The sequence below is a fragment of the Molothrus ater genome, chromosome 8 (assembly GCF_012460135.2).
Source record: "Molothrus ater isolate BHLD 08-10-18 breed brown headed cowbird chromosome 8, BPBGC_Mater_1.1, whole genome shotgun sequence".
In the NCBI taxonomy this organism is placed as follows: domain Eukaryota; kingdom Metazoa; phylum Chordata; class Aves; order Passeriformes; family Icteridae; genus Molothrus; species Molothrus ater.
In genome coordinates this window covers 2,590,897-2,607,348 of record NC_050485.2, presented here as the reverse complement: position 1 = coordinate 2,607,348, position 16,452 = coordinate 2,590,897, and positions in this window count along the sequence as shown.

Below are 16,452 nucleotides of genomic sequence, written 5' to 3'. Positions count from 1 at the left end.
ATGGCTCTTTGATATCTGCTTGTTAACAGTGGGGATGGTGCCAGCCCCATGAGCAGGATGGTCACCTGTAGCCAGTCCTTAAACCCTATTTGGGGACCTCTTTGGTGACATTTTGGGGACATCTTTGGTGATATTTTGGGGACAGCCTCTGGGGGAACATGTCAGGGGACTGGTGGGGTTGAGGGATTTTGAAGATGCTTCATGACAGTGGTAATTTTTCTGGAGTATGGGGTGAAGAGTCAGTGATATTGGGGATATTTGTGGGATATGGAGGGCAGGCTTGTGGTGCTCAGGGGATTTGGATGGGGTTTGGGATATTTTGGAAGGTCTGAAGGAGCTTGTGACATTTTGGAAACGCCCAGATCCACACTGGAGCAGCTGGTGGGGGAAGATCCTTGTATCCCACCCTTCTTCCCAGCTTTCCCCCTGCTCTCCTGGCTCTCCAAGGGGATGCAATTCCTGCTGGCCCTGCAGGCTCATATGGGAAGAGCCATGCAAAGCATGGTTTTTCATGGTTGTCCTTGCTTTAAAAATCATTTTTGCAGGAATTCTCCATGGCCAGAGTGCCCTTGCTAGGGCAGATACTTGAATTGGGTGGTGCACCCTGAGAGATCCCTGCCTTTACCTCCTTTCCATGACTTATGATCCTCCTCCTGTCATCCCCCTGCTCCAAACAGTGAGGAAATTATTTATTTAGCAAAGGAGGGGCTGTTAAGAGAGATGGATTCTGCATCTGTGCTTTAAACACAGGGAAAAGGGAGAAAATACTCTTCCTTCTTCTTCCCCCCTCCTCCTCCATCTCCCTTGGTGGGCTTGGGCCTCCATCTCCTATTTTTCATCCAAATGGAAGGGTTTATTTTTATCTCTCTAGAAAAATAAGCCTTAAAAGTTCCAAGATGGATCACCCACGTGCAGCTCTAGCAGGGCTGCAGGGGAAGGAGGCTGGGGGGAATTTTGTGGCCGAGAGGAACAGGAAGGAATAAGTCAGGAATATGTGTGGAGCTGAAGGGTGCCTGGACCATTCATTCCCATTAGGGAGAGGTGCAGCACCATTAATAATCATTTTACCAGGAGCTGGCCTGAGCCAGCAGGGCCAGGCTGCATTTCTGGAGAGGGAATTTGGGTTTAATAAAAGAAATAACGCTGTGCATACAGATGAGAAGGGGTGGCAGGGCTCTCTTCTCCTACCTGGTATTTATTATTGCTCCACCTGCCCTGAAACAGGAACATTTTTATTTGGTTAACAGGCATTAAGAGGGCTGGGGCCTGCTCTGTTTCCTTTCCTAGCCCAGAATCCTTGGGTGTGAAGCTCCAGAAGTGCTGGATTCTGAGCAGCTGTAACCCTCCCAAGGAGGACAGGACCATCTCACCTGGCTGAAAGCATCCCACCAGCAGAAATCACATTTTTTCAGGGGATTTTCATGTTTTCAAGGGGTTTTACACATCTCAGGAGCCTGCACGGTGAGGCTGGAGTTGGTCAAAACTTCTTTTTTCAGGAGCTCTTTTTTTTTTTCCTTTTTTTTTGTAATTCAGGAGCTCATTCTTTTCCATTTTTTTTTTTCCCCAGGACCTCATTCTTTTCTGGAAAAGTATTCTCTGTTTTTTTTTCAGGAGCTTATTATTTTCTGGTTTGGTTTTTTTTTCAGGAGCTCATTCTTTTCCCTTTTTTTCAGAAGCTCATTATTTTCTGGTGATTTTTTTCAGGAGCTCATTCTTTCCTGATTTTTTAGTTTTCAGGAGATCATTGGTTTCTAGAAAATTCTTTGGGATTTTTTTTCAGGAGATCATTCTTTTCTTCTTTTTTTTTATTTTGGGAGCTCATTCTTTTCTGGAAAATTATTTTCTAGATTTTTTTTCAGGAGTTCATTCTTTTTATGTTTTGGGGTTTTTTCTTCAGGCACTCATTCTTTTTCTGGAAAATTCTTTTCTCTTTTTATTTTTTCAGGAGCTCATTCTTTTCTGGAAAATGATTTTCTGGGGTTTTTTAGGAGCTCCCTCTTTTCTGTTTTTCTTGTTTTCAGGAGCTCATTCTTTTTGGGAAAATTCTTTGGGTTTTTTGTTTTTGTTTTGCCCAGGAGCTCATTCTTTTCTGGTTTTGGGTAGGTTTTTTTCTGTTTTTTTTTTTTTTTTTTTTTTTTTTGTTTTTTTTTTTTTCCCAGGAACTCATTCGTTTTGGGAAAATTCTTTGGGTTTTTGTTTTTGTTATTTTTCCCCAGGAGCTCATTCTTTTCTGGTTTGTTTGTTTGTTTGTTTTTTTGTTTTTTGTTTTGTTTTGTTTTGTTTTGGGGTTTTATTGCTTTTTTTTTTTTGGTGTTTTTTTTTTTTTCCAGGAGCTCATTCTTTTCTGTTTTTGGGGTTTTTTCCTTTCAGGAGCTCATTCATTTCTGGAAAATCAGCAGAGTGCAGGTTCTGGAGGTGGAGCGTCACTGCATATTTTACCCATAAACCCAAATGGTTTAAAATAGATGAAGCATTCCTTTTTAAAGGAATAAAGGGGTAGAAACCTTTTGAGTCTTTCACAAAGCAGCCACCAGGAAAAAAAAGCTTTTAATCTTGGTGATTTAAGAGGGTTGGGGAATTAGCTTTTAACCAGCCACTCCCTGCCTAGTTGATTTTTTAGGGAAAAAACAGCAAGGCAAAGAGCCAAAGTTGGGATGGGACTGGGAGCTGCTGCACTCCCTGCTCCAGATGTCTTCACAAGGTGGTGGGGGTGGAGAAAGGTGGTGGGGATGGAGAAAGGTGGTGGGGATGTGGGAATGGTGGTGGGGATGTGGGAATGGTGGTGGGGATGTGGGAATGGTGGTGGGGATGGAGAATGGTGGTGGGGATGTGGGAATGGTGGTGGGGATGTGGGAATGGTGGTGGGGATGTGGGAATTGTGGTGGGGATGTGGGAATGGTGGTGGGGATGGAGAATGGTGGTGGGGATGTGGGAATGGTGGTGGGGATGTGGGAATGGTGGTGGGGATGTGGGAATGGTGGTGGGGATGTGGGAATGGTGGTGGGGATGGAGAATGGTGGTGGGGATGTGGGAATGGTGGTGGGGATGTGGGAATGGTGGTAGGGATGGAGAAAGGTGGTGGGGATGTGGGAATGGTGGTGGGGATGTGGGAATGGTGGTAGGGATGGAGAATGGTGGTGGGGATGGAGAATGGTGGTGGGGATAGAGAAAGGTGGTGGGGATGTGGGAATGGTGGTGGGGATAGAGAAAGGTGGTGGGGATGTGGGAATGGTGGTGGGGATGTGGGAATGGTGGTGGGGATGTGGGAATGGTGGTGGGGATGTGGGAATGGTGGTGGGGATGTGGGAATGGGGAGGGACAGGAGCTCTCCTTGCTCTCACATCATCTGTGCTCCCAAATTCTGTCACAATTGTGTCCACACAAAAGGCCAGGGCAGGGATTGGGGGTGTCCAGCCAGCAGATCCTGCTGTGGGGTGGGCTCTGACACCTGGAGGTGCCACTGGGAAAGGCTCAACAGGACAGAGAGGCAATGCAAAGGTCATTTAGACAGGAAGGGTGTCGCCCTGGTTTTTTAAGATTTTCTAAGCCTTCTGATGCTTACATTCTTGCAATGAACTTTCTCACACACTTTCAGTAAATAACTCATTGTTTTGCATTCTTTTATGGAAGAAGAGAAATTTGATGGACTGCTGGTCTGTCCAGTGTCATTGGAGAGGTGTCACTGTCACCCTCCAATCCACTGTCACTTTTGGAAATCTATAAATGTTGGAGTCAGAAATGAAAAAATCCCTTTTCTTCACCTTGAGAGCTGCAGTGTGTGCACTCGTGTTGTTTCGTGTCCCATAGTGACAGAAGGGTGTGGGTGAGGAGCCTCTCTCAGTCAGAAAACCCTGGAGAAGGAATGTCCCAGGGAAATTCTCCTGCCATGGTGGTGCCATGTTCTCCTGGGACCTCATTCCCTGCCTCCTCTGTGGGCAGGATCTTCTCAAAGACAGACCCCAAGGAACTTGGATTTGGATACAGTTTGCTGCTGGCACTTTGATTCCAAAGGGAATTTAACCAGTTTATCCTCAGAAAACTGTGGGGTTTTAATTAACACAGAGGAGGAAAAAAAAACCAGAGTGAGAACACAACATCAGCTGGGCTCCTGCTATGTCTGACACCTTCATCTTCCCCTCCTGGGGAAGCTCTTGGCCAGGCTGTCTGGGGAACGTGTTTGATGTTTCCTTCTCTAGATGGGCAGGGACAAGGGATGATGAGCACAGGGAGGGGACAGACCCACTGAGACACCTACACTGACAGCAAACCCCTTATTCCAGGTGAAAACTGGATCCAAGGAGACATCTCCTCATTTAGCTGAGCCACTTCAATCCTCTTTCCAGGAAGATCCTGTCCCTTGGAACTCCTTTTCTTTGCAGGGACGCTCACAGGAACAGCCCCTCACAGAGTTTGCCCCAAATTCAGAGGGTCAGAACCATGGATTGGTTTGGCTTGGAAGGGACAGCATCTTGTTCCATAAAAAATAATCTTATTCCATGAGAAATCATCTTGTTCCATAGAAAAATCATCATGTTCCAACCCCCTAAAAGGGCAGGGACACCCCCAGGTTGCTCAGGGCTGCCTTGAGCATTTCCAGGAATGAGGCACCCACAGTTTCTCTCTTCCACCTGTTATGGGGATTTGTTGTGGCCTCTGCACTGATTTCCTTCAGAAGAAAACAGAAAATCCAACAACAGGGGGGGAACCCACCTGCCTGTTCTCCTCCTTAGGAAAGGAGGAAAAAAGTCAATTACTGAGATTTAGGTTTCCTGTCTGGTGACCCACAGCCTCCTGCCTCGCTCAGTACCCCCAGCTCTTATCTCTTATCTCAAACCTGCCCATTCCATCCCACAGAATTTGGAAATTGGGCTCCATCTGCTTCTTTCTGAGGCAGAGATAGTGTATCACTTAGCTGAGCCATTTCAATCCTCTTTCCAGGAAGATCCTGTCCCTTGGAGCTCCCTTGGTTTTGCAGGGACAGGAACAGCCCCTCGCAGTGTTTGTCCCAAATCCAGAGGATCAGAACCATGGAATGGTTTGGCTTGGAAGGGACATGGAAAATCCTCTTGTTCCATCAGAAATCATCTTGTCCCAACCCCCTGAAAGGACAGGGACACCCCCAGGTTGCTCAGGGCTGCCTTGAGCATTTCCAGGAATGAGGCAACCACAATTTCTCTCTTCCACCTGTTATGGGGATTTGTTGTGGCCTCTGCACTGATTTCCTTCAGAAGAAAACAGAAAATCCAACAACAGGGGGGGAACCCACCTGCCTGTTCTCCTTAGGAAAGGAGGAAAAAAGTCAATTACCGAGATTTAGGTTTCCTGTCTGGTGACCCACAGCCTCCTGCCTCGCTCAGTACCCCCAGCTCTTATCTCTTATCTCAAACCTGCCCATTCCATCCCACAGAATTTGGAAATTGGGCTCCATCTGCTTCTTTCTGAGGCAGAGATAGTGTATCACTTAGCTGAGCCACTTCAATCCTCTTTCCAGGAAGATCCTGTCCCTTGGAGCTCCCTTGGTTTTGCAGGGACAGGAACAGCCCCTCGCAGTGTTTGTCCCAAATCCAGAGGATCAGAACCATGGAATGGTTTGGCTTGGAAGGGACATGGAAAATCCTCTTGTTCCATCAGAAATCTTCTTGTTCCAACCCCCTGAAAGGACAGGGACACTCCCAGGTTGCTCAGGGCTCCTTCCAGCCTGGCCTTGAGCATTTCCAGGGGTGAGGCACCCACAGTTTCTCTGTTCCACCTGTTATGGGGATTTGTTGTGGCCTCTGCACTGATTTCCTTTAAAAGAAAACAGAGGGAAAATCCAACAGCAGGGAGGGATCCCACCTGCCTATTCTCCTTAGGAAATGAGAAAAAAAAAGTCAATTACTGAGATTTAGGTTTCCTGTCTGGTGATCCACAGCCTCCTGCCTCGCCCAGTACCCCCAGCTCTTATCTCTTATCTCATACCTGCTCTTTCCATCTCGCAGAGTTTGGAAATTGGGCTCCATCTGCTTCTTTCTGATGCAGAGATAGTGTATCACAGGCAAGGCAGGCAGGGCTCTGTAATTAATGGTAATTAATCCCTTAATCCCAGGGAGGTGGGAGGGACTGAGCTGCCCACTGAGTGCACAGAGGTGGCAGACCCAGAGCAGGAGCACTGCCCACCCAACACAGCTCCAGAGACCTTTTCTCCCCTCTGATTAGCTACATTTCTAATTTCTATTCTTCAATAATTAGCTATTAGCACAAGAGTTTTCATCCCCCCACAGTTGCTTGTGGTAATCTGGTAAAACCAATTTACCACTGGAAAAAAATGGATTTTTTTTTCATTTTTTTAAAAAAAATTTTATTCAGTTTTAAGGGGAATTAGAGGTGAAGTTTGCTAGGACAGCTTTGCTTCCCTTCTGCCTTTCCTCCTGGCATCAACATTTTGATTTAGAGGTGCCAAAAAGCACCGTTTCACTTGGACAATTTACCACGTTTCATCTGGAACATTCCTCAGTGCTTTCATCCAGTCAATCAAAACTGTTCATCTCCCAGCTCTGCAACATAAAAATACCCCTTTTCATTTTTTTTTTCTTTTTTTGTAGGAAAAAAAAATTGTGCATGTCAGTTCTTCAGCACCACCAATGAGCAAGAGCAGAAAACATCCAGATTCTGTAATTCCCTTGGAAAATGGCATTTGAATGGAGAAAAATCTCTCCTTAGAATGTTAGTTTTAATTTAAAAATGTAAAAATATATGTATTTATATTTATATATTTAATATATAAATATAGTAAATATTTATATACTTAATATAATGTATATTTACATTTTATATATTTATATATTTATATATTTATATATTTATATATTTATATATTTATATATTTATATATTTATATATTCATATAAAATATATTTATATATTTATATAGTTTATATCTATATATCTTATATATTTATATAAAATATATACTTATAAAATGTATATTAATATATATTTATATATTTGACTAACTATATATAAATATATATAAATGTATACAATCAATAGATTTAATATATAAAAATATGAATAATATATTTATATAGACTTATATTTATTTTATACTTTATTTATTTTATACTTATATATGCTCATATAATATATTAATATATTTTATAAATACAAATAAATATGTATAAAATATAATATCATATAATATATAGTAAGAATATATTTATATGTTACATTTTTATAAATTTATCTTATTTGTATATATTTATATACATCTTATTTTTATTTATTTTTAGTTATAATTTATCTTAGTTATATTTATCTTTAGTTATATATTATTTATATATAATTTAAAAATATTTATTTATGTATTTATTTATTTATTTATTTGTTTGTTTGTTTATATATATATATATTTTAAATATATATGTATTTGACTAATTCTGCTTCTTCTGGTGCCTGTGTTTCCTTCTCCAGCAGGAAAGCACCACACCCCAGTGCATGCCAGGAGGCACAATTGGCCTGTAGGATTTAGGCCATGGTGACACATCCTCCATCCTTTACCTCCCCTCCCTCCCCCTGGCACACTTTGAGCTCTCAAAGCCACTGGCCCAGCAGGAAACAGCAGGGCACTGTTTTGATGGCCTAAATTTCTTCTGAGTCACCTCAGCAGTGCCTTTCTCCTCTTTAATTGGCTCTGGGTTTGTTGTGTTCCCTGTTTCTGTGTCTCCCATTGTCACTGCTGAAATTTGTGTTCCCTTTTTCTGTGTCTCCCATTGTCGCTCAGCCTCGGGCTGAGCATTGAGGAGTTTGTTGGGTCTGGCACAGGGGTGACTTTTACCCCTGGGTTGTGCTGACCTGGGAGATTTCTGTGGGATGGGATGGGATGGGATGGGATGGGATGGGATGGGATGGGATGGGATGGGATGGGATGGGATGGGATGGGATGGGATGGGATGGGATGGGATGGGATGGGATGGGATGGGATGGGATGAGGTCAGGCAAGGCAGAACATGAAAAGGAGGAGGATGTTTTTGCTAAACTTTGTTACCAATGACACAAATTTGGAAATTGTTGAAATTCGTGTGTCCCTGTTCCTGTGTCTCCCATTGTCACTGCTGAAATGTGTGTTCCCTGTTTCTGTGTTTCTGTCCCTCAGCCTTGGGCTGAGCACTGAGGATTTTGTTGGGTCTGGCACAGGGGTGAGTTTTACCCCTGGATTTGTGCTGACCTGGGATTTAAAAAGCTGGGGGATCTCTGTGGGATGGGATCAGGCAAAGCAGAGCATGAAAAGGAGGGGGATGTTTTTGCTAAACTTCGTAACCAATGACACAAATTTGGAATTTGCTGAAATTTGTGATGCGATGTGGAGCTCGTGGGAGTGGCTCACGCCCTCTCCGAGGGCTCTTGAGGGACCTTCTCCTCCAGGGTGGTCTGTGCCCCGTGCCAGCATTCCCTGCCCCTCCCTGTGCTCCTCAGCAGAGGAGCAGCTCTGGATTCTTTGTTTCTTTTTTTTTTTTTTTTTTTTTTTTTGTTGTTTATTAGTCCTTATTTATGTTACAGTCTCACAAACTGTGAGTTCTGCAGTACTTCTTTTTAATAAGGTGAAAATGAAGTTCATCTCTCCTTTTAAAAAGTTTTTTAAGGATAAAGTGTCTCATTAAAAATTATATTTAAATTATTTTCGTTTTTAACTCAATAATGAACTACTTGTGACTCGCAGTGTGGATTTTATTATTTAATTACACAATATTACTTACAATCATGAAGAAGAAGGTAAAGAAGGACTAGTTTCTGACTTAAAACTTCTAAATAGAAATTTTTATATATATATTGTTTAATAGAATAATACATTATTCTATTAAACAAATATATACATATATAATATATATGTTATATATATGATGTAATATATTATATAATAAATATAATATATTTGTATAATAGAAGTTTTAATATATTTTATATATTTTATATGTATATATTTATATATTTTTATATTTTAGATTTTTTATATTTTATATTTCTAGATTTTTATATATTTATATGTATATATATTTATATATAGTATATATTTATATATATTACTATATTCTAAAACTTTAAGTTTTCTACTACATGATATTACACACTTTTATTCAAACTACACACTCATAATCTCAGTTCTCTCGTTCAATTTTGGAAGCTTTCTATATAGTCTGAGGTTCTCTTGGGGGTCAGTGCCTGTCAGCACAGAAATTCCGAATTTCTCAGCAGCCAGGGTTGCAACAAGGATCCACCCTGGATTGCCTGAGGTGTAAGATTTAGGAGCTTTTCCTTTTTTTTTTTTTTTTTTCTCAGTCTTATCAGGCTTGTAGGAAAACTAAAACTTAGCTTTCAAATTAAAAATTAAGCCCAATACCATTCCTGGTAGGTGTCATTAAAACAAAGGACTTTCCTTCATAAATCAGCCTCTGCTGGAAATTCTGGTAAATTTTATAATTTAATTACACAATATTACTTAAACTCATGAAGAAGAAGGTGAAGAAGAAGGTAAAGAAGAAGAACTAGTTTCTGTCTTAAAACTCAAGAGAAGTTTAATATATATATTTTTTACTAGAATAATATATTAATAATAGATTTGTATAATAGAAGTTATTATGTATATTATATATAAATATACGTATATAAACAAATATGTTTTTTTAATAGAACAATACATTAGTAATATATTTTTATAATAGAAGTAAAAATGGATGGGATCAATGGGATGGAGTGGGATGGGATGGGATGGGATGGGATGGGATGAGTGGGATGGATGGGATGTGATCAATGGGATGGGATCAATGGGGTGGGATGGGATCAATGGATGGAGTGGAATGGATGGGATGGATGGGTGGGATGGGATGGGATGGGATCAATGGGATGGGATCAATGGGGTGGGATGGGATCAATGGGATGGGATGGCATGGAGTGGAATGGATGGGATGGGATGGGATGGGATGGGATGGGATGGGATGGGATGGGATGGGATGGGATGGGATGGGATGGGATGGGATGGGATGAGGTGGGTGGGATGGGATGGGATGAGGTGGGTGGGATGGGATGGGATGGGATGGGATGGGATGGGATGGGATGGGATGGGATGGGATGGGATGGGATGGGATGGGATGGGATGGGTGAGGCACAATCCCTGCTGAGGCTGTTCTGTGGGATGGACCCAGCTGTGGGGGACAAGAAGGAACCCCCTGAGCAGCTCTGGGTGAGTTGGGAGCTGCTGGCATGGCAGGAGCTCCTCTTGGCTGCGGGAAGAGCTCCAGGTCTGCAATCAAGGACAGCATTTAGTAACTTTCCCTTTTTTTTAAGAGCCACAGGACTTGCTGGCTTTCTGCAGCTTTTCTTTCATGGTACAGGAGAAGATTTTGGGGAAGTAGAGGTCATCTTCTCACCAGTTGTCAAGAGAGTCAAAAGCACCAGCTTTTCCTTCTCTGTGGTGCCTGAATTCCCTCATCTCATGGCACTTGGAGCAGCCTTTGGGTTTTTGGGGTTTTTTTGGTTTTTTTTGGTGAAAGCTGCACGTGGGAATGGCTGGGAAGCCACAAAAGGTGTCTGATGGGAGGCCAGGAAAAATGCCTGCTGAAAAACATCTTGGAACAGCAGCAACCCTTGATATGGGAGGGAAAAACTAGCCCTGGTGCTGTGCTGTGTGCTGATGCTGTGTGTGTGCAATGTGGATAAAACCCCAGCTGTGTTTAACTTTGGTTTTATGTTGCTTTGGATGGCTGAACCGGAAAAGGAAAGAAATGAAAAAAGAGCCATACATGCATAAAAAAACCAGAGCTGGATAAGACCTAGGTCATCTACTCAATACTTTCCTGCCACCAGATGATTGTTCCTGGACTCAAATCTCTGCTCTGAGTTGTGGCTGGGAATACATTAACCTTTAAAACAACACTATCAGATTTTTATATATTTTCTTTAACCACAAGGCTGGAAACCTGGTAAATGTGAAGGGCAGGTCACATTGAGTGAGTGGTTCCCCAGGAAATTGGATTTTGGGGGCTTTATTCGTGAAGGAGCACTCAGCATGTTGGAATTCCCTTGGAGGTGGTGCTGACCTGGGCTGACCTGGGCAGGGGACTGGGCTCTGTCCTTCCAGGAGCTTTTTGGCCACCATGGAAGCCCAGGCCAAGCCAGTGGGGTGCCTGTGACAGCAGTGCTGTGCTTGCATGGTCCTGCTGCCTGGTGTGTCCCTGGGAATCCCAGCTGAGCTGTGGGAGCAGCTCATGGCAGTGCAGGGAGGGGAGGAAGTGTTGCCTCGGGGCACCTGGTGGTTTTTTAACCTCTCATGTAGGGTAATTTTTAGGGCACTCTGCAGAGCTCCTGTGGGATCTCCACTCCTGTTCCTGTGGCTGTTTCCTGGGGTTGGATGGCAGGGAAATCATGGAATGGTTTGGGTTGGAAGGGACCTGGAAGAGCAGCTAATTCCACCCCCTGCCATGGCAGGGACACCTTCCACTGTCCCAGGCTGCTCCAAGCCCTGCCCAGCCTGGCCTTGGGCACTGCCAGGGATCCAGGGGCAGCCCCAGCTGCTCTGGGCACCCTGTGCCAGGGCCTGCCCACCCTGCCAGGGAACAATTCCTCATTCCCAATGTCCCATCCAGCCCTGCCCTCTGGCAGTGGGAGCCATTCCCTGTGTCCTGTCCCTCCATCCCTTGTCCCCAGTCCCTCTCCAGCTCTCCTGGTGCCCCTTCAGGCTCTGCCAGGGGCTCTGAGCTCTCCTGGAGCCTTCTCCTCTCCAGGTGAGCACCCCCAGCTCTCCCAGCCTGGCTCCAGCCCTTGGAGCATCTCCATGGCCTCCTCTGGACTTTCTCCATCAGCTCCAGGTCCTTTCTTTCTGCAGCATGGAAACCAGCAGGGAATGTGTCTCCCTGAGCTTTGTTGGTGCCCAGGAAGTGACTGCAGTAGGAATGATTTGCCTGTGGCTTTCACATTTCCATCTTTGCATTTCCATTATTTTTTTTTTTGCCTGTGTTTCACAGGCAAGAGAAGCAGGACACCAAATCAGAGGAGCTCTGTCTGGTGCCTCATCCTCTGAGCATTTCTTCCCATCCTGAGCCTCTGCTGCTGAATTCTTGTGTGCTGAGGTGGTGCTGCAGTTTGAAGTGGCTGGAAACTTTTTCCAAAGGAAGAGCAGGTCCAGTTTGGGAACAACATCTTTTTTAATCTTCTCTCTTCTCTGTTGTCTGCTGCTTTTCTGAGTTATTCAGCAAGTTACAACACAAAGACACAAAGAGAGATGTACTGTTATTATTGGTGGTTGTTGTTCCTAAGTCTTTATTGATTTTTATGAAAGAAATAATAACAATGTGCATGAGGTATCCAGCTACCAAAAGAGGTCCTGCAGTACTCATCTCGAATTAAATACAGAGAAGCAGAATCCAGCTGGGATATTGACAAGCAAAGACAAAGCTTTGTGTTTCAGGGTAGTGCTGGAGTGAAAGCAGGACTCTGCCCACCTTGATGAGCAGAGAGCCAGCCTTGCTCTTGTCTGCAGCCCCCAGCAAACACCTCCTGGGGCCAGGGAGGAGGACAGGCTCATGGGAGGGAGCTGCTCCCCAGGCTCAGTGGGATCAATGGGATGGGATGGGATGGGATGGGATGGGATGGGATGGGATGGGATGGGATGGGATGGGATGGGATGGATGGGTGGGATGGGATGGGATGGGATGGATGGGATGGGGTGGGATGGGATGGGATGGATGGGATGAGATGGGATGGGTGGGATGGGATGGATGAGATGGATGGGGTGGGGTGGGATGGGATGGGATGGGATCGATGAGATGGAATGGATAGGATGGGGTGGGATAGGATGGGGTGGGATGGGTGGGATGGGATGGATGGGATGGATGGGATGGGGTGGGATGGGATGGGATGGGATGGGATGGGATAGATGGGATGGAACAGGCTGGGCTTTACATGGGGGAAACTGGGGTATCCCCAGGGCAGCAGGAGGGGCTGAGAGCCCGTACCTTCCAGGCAGGTGGGTCAGACTGCTGTGCTCCAGCTCACAGAGGTGTTTCTGTAGGGTTTTCTGCTTTGTCTGAGGTTCTGGTGTGCATCAAAGCCAGGCTTGGAGAAACTTGGGGGAGCAGGAGGTGTTCCCTGCCTACAGCAAGGCATTGGAGCTGGGTGGTTTTAAAGCTCCTTTCCAACCTGTTGGAGCTCAGTGCATCCTTCTGGGTGTCCAGAGTTGCTGAGGACCCCACCAGGGGGCTCAGAGACCCTGGCACACAGCCCAGAGCACCTGGGGATTTGGTTTTGACCCCTGGAGCAAGTTGCCAGCTTTGTATGAGGACCTGAAAGTCACACAGGTTTGAATAGTGTGATAACAAAATTATCACAGGGTGAAAATGTAGATTTTAGGATTTTTGGTATGGGGGTTATGGGGACAAGATGGAGGAACTTGGGCGTGTCCAGCCTTTCTTCTTCTTCTTGTTCTCCATTTTCTGCAGTGATGCTGGCACTTTGGGATTGGTTTAGAATAGAAGTGCACTGTCTAACATGGGTGATAGGTATTGGGAATTAAGTGTAAATATGTTATACGTAGTTTGTAGTATAAAAGGACAACACCACTTCGGGGGCGGTCAGAGTGCCTGTGGCTGCCCTGCTGAGCAGATCTCAGCTGGGCAGAAAGAAAATTTTATAGATAAGAATTAATAAACAACCTCAAGACCAAAAACTGAAGAGTCCAGACTCATTCTTCAGTTGTGCAGGCTGAAGCAGAGACATCCTGCACATCTTGGGGCAGCAATTAACAACAGCAACCTGAGACCAACCCAGGCTGTTCCATGGTTCCCTGACGAGCTCAGGGCACCCTTTCAGCAATGAGAAGGAGGCAAAGCAAAGAGGAAATCTGTCCCTCATGGTTGGTCTGACTTCCCTCCTGCTGGATCAGTTCTGCCTCAAGGGTTGGTGCATCCCAGGTAGGGGAGGGAGGGACCAGCTCTGACACTGCTGCTGCTGCTCTGAGCTCCATCCTCTTTATCCAGCCCCAAGAGAGAACTTGGAAAAGCTCTCTCTCCTCCTTTCCTCTTCTTCCCTTCCTGCTGCGTGTTCTCACACGTGTCAGGACACAGCTTAACACGAGAGAGGCAGTGTTGCTGCTGTTCCACCTGAGAACAAGAGCTCCCAGCCACCACATAAAAAAGTGTCACCGCCTTTGTGGCTGGGTTCCTGCTCCAAAAATACTCTGATAAGCTCAACGAGGCTCAGGTAATGTCAGAATTTGTCTCCCCCTTGATTTTACAAGGAATTCCTGAGCACGATATTGAATCACAACCATATTGAATCACAACCCTATCTCTGCTCTTAAATCATTTCCTCCAGCAAAACATCACCCCACAGAGGAAGTCCTTTCAGCCAAGACAAAAATGAAAGTGTTTATTGGTTTGAAAAGATCCCTCTGTGTGCCAGAATCAGTGAGAGAGAGAGGATGGGAGTGTGAGTGCCTCTGGCAATGCCTTCTCAGGGCACTTTGTCATCCAGGCACGAGAAGGAGCTGAGCAAACACAAATATTCAACTAAACTAATATTTCTGGCACTGGGTGAATTTTGATTGTCAGCTTGTGGTGCCTGAGGCAGCAGACAGGAATGAGATGCAGCATCCTTAAGCTTTGTATTCATGGCTGAATTGATGCTCCTTTTCTATTTATTTATAGGTGTGTGTGTGGCTCTGGGTACTGCTATTTGTCTGTTGTGTGAGGGAGAGGTGCTAATGAGGACCTGGCCGAAGTAAAACAGCAAAACAAATGGGGTTTGGTCCTCAGGATACCTAAATTCACCCCAAATTGATGATGTGGCAGCTTTCTGTGCTCAAGTGGGATTGGAGAGAGGACCAAGGATGTGCAGGATGACTGGAACAGGCTCCACATTTTCCAGTGTCAGAATCCTTCATCCTACCAAGATGTGGGGCAAAAAGAAAGGAAAGCTGAGGACTTGTTGATCACCAGATGGCCAAGGCTAAGTCTGAGGCTTTTGCACAGCTGTGGGATGGAAACCTGGCCTCTTCCTCCAGCTGTGCCCCAAATTGGTGCTGCCAGCTTGGGGGAGCTGGGCTGGTGTTTTTTGGTTGGTTTGTGGTTTTTGGTTGGTTTGTGGTTTTTATTCTTGGACAGACACCGAGGAAAATAAACAAGGTTGTCAACCCATGACCCTTCTGAAAAGACATGGCCACCTTTGGAGCTCCAAATGGTCCTGCTGCTGGTTGAGAGGCACTCTGTGGGGGCTGCACCAATTATGTGGGATTTTTCAGAGTGTGGGAGCTGTTATTTTCTGGACTGAGCAGGGAAGAGGCTGAGAGGTGGCAGACAGCTTTGGTAGGGAGCTGCAGTTAACCCAGAGTCAAATCGAACTCCCTGGGAGCATCACAAGCTCCGTGTGCTGAGCACTTCCCAGCTCACTGGGAAGCTCGTCCAGCACCAGGTTTGTTCATCTCCCAGGTTGTCCTTATGGGAAAATGCAAGAACCAAGCTCCTTCCTATAAAAAGATTCAAGAAAATTCCCCCGTTGGGCTCCTTACTCACAGCTGGGTAAAAAAAATGAGCTGAGAGACGGAGAGGAAAAGGACAAGAGGTTGTCTCTCTGTTTCTCTTCTCAGCTATCTTTGAGGGTGATTCACCCTCCCCAAATTCCTGGCAATTTCTCTCAGTGACCATCAGCTCTATCTTGTGTTTCTGACTCATCAACGGCTGGAAGCTTCTCTGGCTGAGTTCAGACTAACAAAAATGCAAGCACTGGGTTTGATCCTGCATGAAGTTGTTTTGTAGAGGGTGAAGGGCAAACCAAGCAGAAGATGTAGTGAGGAAGAGGTGAAGATGAAGGAACAAGAGGTAAAACCCCAAAAAGGAGGCCTGGATGTGTATTTTGAGCGATGGAGAAAAAAAGAAATCATCTGTTCCGAGGCCAAAAAAATGAACAAAATGATGAAGGATGCAAAACTCTGAGCTGTGGTTGGTTTCCAATTGTAGCAGTGATATTAGTAATAAAATCAATACCAATATTAGCTGGGCCTAATAACTACACAGATCAGATTGGATTAGATGGGTATTACTTCTCCTGATAACCTGCTTTTGTTGCCATTGCACTCTGGGTAGGCAGAGCTATCTTGTCTTTTAATTAAAGCACTTTGATTCTCTTGTAGTAAGAACTGAAAATGTCTGGTCCATAGCCCAGCAGTTAAACCTGTCCTGAAGGCTCTTACAAATGAAAATAAAGGCAGGTTCCATGGAGAGTCCTCTGCCTGGCAGCCTCAGTGCTGTGTGTGGCACGGGTGACAACCCAGAGCAAGGCACTGAGGATCAAGGTGGCTAAAACCAGGCTTGCCCTGAGCTTTGGACCACTAAAAGCCTCCCAAAATGGGCTTTAAAGTGATTTTTGGAAGTTCTGACATCAGCTTCCAGGGCTCCATTTATGTGGGAGCAGCCCCAAAGCCCTTTGGAG